Source organism: Micropterus salmoides, unplaced genomic scaffold, assembly GCF_014851395.1.
Source record: "Micropterus salmoides isolate LMB-PRFRI ecotype aquatic unplaced genomic scaffold, ASM1485139v1 Ms_hic_scaffold_7, whole genome shotgun sequence".
NCBI lineage: Eukaryota > Metazoa > Chordata > Actinopteri > Centrarchiformes > Centrarchidae > Micropterus > Micropterus salmoides.
In genome coordinates, this window is record NW_024044459.1 from 37,373,875 (window position 1) to 37,381,034 (window position 7,160).

Consider the following 7,160-nt stretch of genomic DNA (forward strand, 5'->3'; position numbering starts at 1 on the left):
AAAAAAATTGATAGTCAAACTGGAAATGTCCCCGTTTTTCTCCCTTTTCGTAGATTATGTTCCCAGTTTTGATCTCAGACATCTGGTCACTTTATATCATTTATCAGAATATTCTATTACTGTTGAGCCCACTATGAATATTAAAATACGCCGAACCATGTATCCTGTGTCATAGCTACTTTAACGTTAGTTGGGTTGTATCTGCTTCCCCTTGGACATATTATCCATAAACATGGCATTTCTTTTCATATTTATGCTGATGATACACAAATATACTTGCCCGTCAGATCCACAGACCCTGGAATGCTGAGTTCACTTAACAACTGCCTTTGTGAAGTTAAAAAATGGATGTCAAATAATTTCCTCCAGCTGAACTCAGACAAAACAGAAATCCTGGTCATTGGGTCTCAGCAGATGGCAAATCAAATACTGCCATCTGCTGGTTCCCTAGTAAATCACATTAAGCCTGTGGCAAAGAACCTTGGTGTTTGGTTTGATAGTAATTTAAATTTCGAGAAGCACACCACAAAGCTTGTTCAATCATGTTTTTATCAACTTAGAAATATAGCAAAAATTCGATCTATGTTAACTTTTAAGGACACCGAGACCATTTTACACGCCTTCATCTCATAACGCCTGGATTATTGCAACAGCCTTTTCACCTGTTTGACCCAAAAATCTATTGATCGACTCCAGACTGTCCAGAACTCAGCTGCCAGGCTTTTAACCAGAACAAAGAAATATGACCACATTACTCCTATTTTAGCTTCATTACACCCAGTATGTTTTAGAATTGACTTTAAAATTCTATTGATCACTTTTAAAGCTCTTCATGGCCTCTCGCCTTGTTATATTTCTGACCTTTTAGTCCCATACGCACCAGCACGTACCTTGAGATCCTCGGGCAGAGGTCTGTTGTCTGTTCCAGAGTCTTGACTGAAAACTAAAGGGGACAGAGCGTTTGCTGTCAGGGCCCCGAGGCTCTGGAACAGCCTGCCCGAGGAAATCAGGTCGGCTGAGTCAGTGAACTCTTTTAAGTCCCTTCTTAAAACATACTTTTATAGGAGAGCCTTTCCCGATCTTATTTGACTTTATTTTATCCCTTTTATTTTATTTACTAATTTTATATTTATCTTAAACGTGTATTTTAGTCTTTTCAATGTTTTCATGCTTTTATCTTGTATTGTTTTTTGTATTATTGTCTCTTGGGTATTACTGTCTTTACACTTGTTTAAGCACTTTGTAACTTGTTTTTGAAAATAAAGATTATTATTATTATTACATGTATGACCTTTGCATAGTTCGGTGTTCAGTGAGTTGTGATTAATTAAATGCGCCGACAGCTCATCGCACGTGCGCACAGATTACACTGAGTGGAGCGGGTGACCGGTTCAAGATGGCGGCCCCACGGCTCGTCCGCGCCAGTAGACAGCAGCGGTCGATGGGGCGTCTGTGTATATTACGTTTCTAACTACTATGTAGTAGAAAAAGAATCTCTCCTTTATTAGAAGTGGAATTTTGGGCAAATGCAGGACCACAGCTATTATTTAGCACAAGAGCCGACGGAGGGTGAATGCTTTAAGAAGCCAGACTTAATAACGGGAGCTACGCAGGCAGAAATCACGGGAAAACATCGGTGTGGCTTTTCCCAGATGGAAGAAGGGTCTAATGAGGGAAAAATGTTTTCAAAGCGACGCCGAAGTTGTCTATTTTCTGCTGGACAGGTAAGGTAACGCTATTCCAACTTTAGCTTTGCAAATGAAAACTGTTGTTTGATGATGTTAGCATTAGCCAGAAGCTAGCTATAGACAGCGTGAGAAGTGACTTTCCCTTGTCAGTGGTGTAAAATATGTTGTTGGATTGTTTCATGTAACTTAGTTCTTCTCCCTCGCTGTGTTATGGCTTCGCTATGTGGGGATAAATGTGCCGGTTAGTCAGCTGATTAGTATTATTATTAACAGTAACGTTAGCCTACAGCTAACAGCTCATATTAGCCAGCTAAACCTTTACTACCCTGTTAAATATGTAACGTTAACGTTAGTTGGATTGTTATTTCGGAGGTTGTTCTCCAGCGCTTCGCTTTGTTTAGTGAACAGAAATGTGTCTTTTGTGTTTGTGAGACAATCAGCTGATGATTGCAATTAGCTAAAGAAACGGTATCATTGCAAGAGGAAGCATGGTGGCTCAGATTAGCAAGCTAAATGTTTACTGCCTTGGTGGAAAACATTTATTTTTTACTGCTAACAGCATTACGATAACAACACTTAACACACAGCAAGTGACTAATTATGCTTATTGTCAGAATTTGCATTAGAAACAACAATTTGTTTGTATTGCTTCTAAGGTGCATACAAGCTCAAGTTATGGCTGTCAGTACTTATTTGTGTTATATTGTAAAGCACCTCACCTTGATCCTCACCTGACAATGGCTTAGTAAACTTTCCCATGATGTGGTTTATAATGGACTGTGGTACAGAAACAGGGACATTTTTACACACTCTTTGCTTACGTTTTCCATACTTGCACTAGATGTGATAGTTTTTGGGATGTTCAGTTTATTAGGCCAGATGAGCAAACCCTACAAAGATGTAACACATTGTGGATTACAGTACAGTAACGTATTACAGTCGTATGCGACTGTGTCATGTGCATTTATTGATGCTGCTGTTGCTTCTCCAGCTACGAGACAAGTCCTGCAACATCGATTCCCTTGAAGAGAAAACCTTTGCAAGTCCCAGCTCCAGCATTATCTAGCATTGGGGTTTCTACTGGAACAGACTAGTAAGTCATGCATAACAATATATTCATTTTGTCTATCTACTGTTGAATGAGCATATGTGGGATTTACACAACTTGCTCTGGTTATTCTTTACAGAGATGAGCATCTTGATGTCATTCCAGAAGCCACAGAAATTCAGGGCCTTGAACAAAGGTAACATGTACACATCATAACTTTTAGCCCTGTATTGCTTTTCTCCAAATGTCCATAATATAAACTGTAGTTGGATGTCATCAGCATAGCAATGGTAAGATATTTCTTCAAAACTACCAAGGAAGCATATACAAACTGAACAGCAGGGGGCCGAGCACAGAACGTTGGGTCACACCACAGGACAAAGGAGCAGAGTCTGACATATATGTTCCTATGGACACAGAGAAACTCCTGTCTTATCCTGAGATAGGAGGAAAACCAGTCCAGAGCTGATCCAGTAATGCCCACAGTTGTTTTCAGTCTATCAGTCAGAGTGCAGTGATCCACAGTATCAAACGCTGCACTGAGATCTAATAGCACAGAACATTTACCCCCATCAGCTGCCATCAAAATATCATTTGAGACCCTAAGGAGGGCAGTCTCAGTTGAATGTTTGTTTTTGTTTTTTTACAAAAACCAGACTAATCAAAGATATTGTGAGAATCCAAAACATTTTATTATTTAGCTGCTTCGTAACAATCTTTTCTAGAATTTTAGAAAAAAAAGGCAATTTAGAAATAGGCCTATTAGTTTCTAAATGAAGCTGCATCAAGATTGTTTGAACAACAGCATGCTTAAAACAGCTAGGGACCTGGACCAGCTGAAGAGATAAGTTTAAAATCGAAACCAAACATGGGCCAAGTAGATGTATGGATTTTAAAAGGAAAGATGTGGGTAAAAAAAATCAACAGGGCTTTTGGAAGGTTTCATCGTCCCCACTAACTTAATGATGAGATTCAGGGTAATGGGGCAGAATGAGTCCAGAATTGAAAGTCTGTGATGTTTAACAGACAGCTCTAACCTTGTCCACAGAATGAGGGAAAAAAAGTGGTTGCAGTCAACATTTGAAAACAGAGATAATACACGCAGCAGGAGAAACAATGTTGTTAATGGTCTCAAACAGAGCTTTAGGGTTTTCTTTTTCACGGCAGATCTCAGATTAGTAAAATAAGAGGCTCTAGCATCCTTGATCATTTCGTTTAAGTCTATTAAGAGCTCTATTAAGAGCTCTATTAAGAGCTCTTTAAGATGCAGGCTTTGCTTTCCATAAACGCTCAGTTCTCCGACAGACACGCCTCAAGCTGCGAATGGCGTCATACAACCACAGGGATGTATTAACAGAGGGAATTCACTGGGGATGGGACGCTCGATACTGACGTGTCGAGATACCGAAGCACAGACGTTTCGAAACACTGCTCCAAAGCGTGGTTCAAAACGTCAATGTTACATGACCACAGTGAAGCGAGCCTTTGGTGCGTTTCACCCGTAAGGTGGCACACCTACTGCTTCTGAGCTTGATTCACAGTGTTTGGAACAAACCGCACATCAGCCTCTAACTCATTTGACAGATTTGTTCCAAGGACACACAGTCATTTGATTTATTGGAGCGACCTGCTGTAGTAGCTATATCTGCACCTGTAGGCCAAAACATACTTTATGCCAGCAACAAATGTTGCATTTCACCAAATTTTTCTAAGGCTGGGGATGTCAATTATGGAAAAATAAACTACTCAGCCACAGCTGAATATTTCTGAATAAAATTCTTGACATATAAAAAATGTGAGACATTGTTCCATTTTTATCATTTATCATTCTTGAAACAACTTCAACTTTACTCAGTTACAGATTTTTAATCCATTACACCTCATCACTGCCAGCACTCATTATTAATTATTATTACACTAGGGCCTGTATCTTTCCTGCAAATTATCATTACACATCTGTTAATAAGCTACTGTATAATACTGTAGATATCCACATTTATTATTATAGTCTTAGATTTGTATACTTTATTATATTCTCTACTCTCTATAACTTCAACTTTATGTCTATTCCGTTGAGGCCTTGCAAGTATCTGCAACAAAGAATTCACCCTCGTAGATCAATAAAGTATTTCGATTGTGAAAATTGATAGGGTAGTGGTTAAGACAAATGCCTTTACTGTGAGAGATGTGGGTTCGATTCCCACTCTGATACATATGTCCCTGAACAAGACACTTAATCCCTAGTTGCTCCAAAGCTGCGCCCTCTGACACAGCAATTGTGATTTGCTTTTGAGAAAAGTGTCAGCTAAATGAGTATTACAACACACAGATGTGTTTTATTAAAAAGATTTATTGCGATCCCCATCTGCTGTCTCTGACAATCTCAAGGCATTTGTTTGTTTGTTGTATGGTGATTTATTTTTTTTGAAATCGTGTTGGTCACGTATTAATAAGATGTTTAGAATTGTAAACGCTGGTCAATCATTGTTTCAATGAAACCCCTACCAACATGTGCGATATCAAAAGTGACCAGTAGATGTCACCGTGGAGACAGGTGTCGAAGTGTTTCAAAGCCTCGACACAATTCCGGCAGAATTGCTTCAAACGTTTCAGTGTTTCATAAAGCCTCGCTTTGCCCATCACTAGAATTCTCTAGTTTTATGAGGCGCCACTTTGTCCAACAGCAGGGTGCTGTGATCATTGAAAGCCCGTGCACAAGCGTCCACGTCATTCCAAATAAGAACCAAGCTCTAGTCAAATTCTCAACAGTAAGCTGGTTAATCAAATGTGAGCACGGCGCTCGTTTAGCAGGCAGAGGATCCTCATCACAAACAAGATCAAATGAGATTCATTTGTGATCACTAACAAATACATCTTTGATGCAGACATTATTAATGTTTACACCATGAGGAAGAACAAGATTGAGCGTATGTCCCTTGCTGTGTGTAGGACCAGAGACATGCTGAGTGAAGTTAAAAGATTCAGTAATATTTACAAATTCACAAGCATTTTTGTAAGTGACCGGGACTCATTGCTGCAAGGCGTACAGCTACCCCAGAAGGTCTCTGCCGCTAAGGATCCTCTGCCACAAGCATGAGCACTTCCTTCTGCACCTGTGGAACACGGACATGCAAAAATACAGTTTCAGGAGCCAGAAAATCGTGAAGGTGAGGCAGTGATACGCCCGCACCACAGCTTCAGAAGTGGATCGGCACTAGCACAGCACTATCCTCTTGGCTCGTATACAGGTGCTGGTCATATAATTAGAATATCATCAAAAAGTTGATTTATTTCAGTAATTCCATTCAAAAAGTGAAACTTGGATATTATATTCACTCATTCCACACAGACTGATATATTTCAAATGTTTATTTCATTTAATTGTGATGATTAGTTAAGCATGAAGTGCTCTAAAACTTCCTGGTAGACATGGCATGTTGTTGAATAAGTTACAGGAGAAAATATTTAAAAGCAGTAAAGAATGCCTGAGAGACTCACTACATTATATTCTAAGATATTTATATAACAAGACAGGCAGAAATTAGAGTACCAGAATGCAGGAAATTAACTTTTACGTTTTCAAAGTCTTCTCTCTGGCTTCATACACAGTTTCTGGGTAGGGTTGCCACACGTCCCTCGAAATATTTGAGATCTAAATAGCGTGTCCCAGTTTGAATCAATACGGGACGTGATTTGTCCCGTATGTCCAAGTTGTCTTTAATGCAGCATCCCATGCAAATCATCTCACCCGCATTCTGTGAATACGTCTCCTTCTCATTAGGCAATATTCGCTGCCATTGTTTGTTTGATTAATACCGTCAGGTTCAGGGCCAATCGGAGTCAGATAAGGACGGGTGTCTTGGCAAGGAGTGTAGTTGAAATAACGGCGGCGGCAGCTCGAGAACCCCCCGCGTTCCCTCTGAAACAAAAGCGGATGCAAAAGTACCGACGACTACGAAAGTGTGAGAAATCAAATTATAATACATATTTAATTATCAAAATATAGTGCCTATGTGAAGAATATAAAAACTATGTGTCATGCTTAACCAATCCATAGAATTGCATCACTACTATAGAATTAACAATAGGCTGAATAAAAACTGAAAAAAGAAATGCATAACTATATTTACTGACCAGTTATATGAATGGCGTTGAATTAAATAGAGAAATGTTTTTAGGTTATTTATGTGTGGTTTCATAGTTTGGGTGGTATTACTGCAAACAATGACAAATATTTTAGCCAAAATCTTTGTTCACACCACCCTTTACAATTACTCAAGTTCATTAGCAGTTTCTCAGCAAGAACAGGTGCTCTGTGGAACTCAGTAGTGAGCTTTTTCTGTTCATAGATTTACTGCAGCTGCTCACTGCTGCACAAGTGCTGTACTTCTGACAAGAAAACATTTATAAAAGGAAGTAGGCCT

At 39.3% G+C, this 7,160-nt stretch overlaps 1 protein-coding gene and 1 long non-coding RNA gene across 2 annotated transcripts in view; one reads left to right on the top strand and one right to left on the bottom strand.

Annotated features, from left to right (window-relative positions):
• Window positions 1-7,160, bottom strand: part of LOC119891504 (scavenger receptor cysteine-rich type 1 protein M160-like) — a 1,270,577-nt gene that overhangs the window by 623,545 nt on the left and 639,872 nt on the right. The window lies entirely within an intron of this gene.
• LOC119891629 lies at window positions 1,194-3,750 on the top strand. Its single transcript, XR_005442473.1, has 3 exons — window positions 1,194-1,724; window positions 2,680-2,781; window positions 2,876-3,750. It is a non-coding gene; the product is annotated as an uncharacterized LOC119891629 (long non-coding RNA).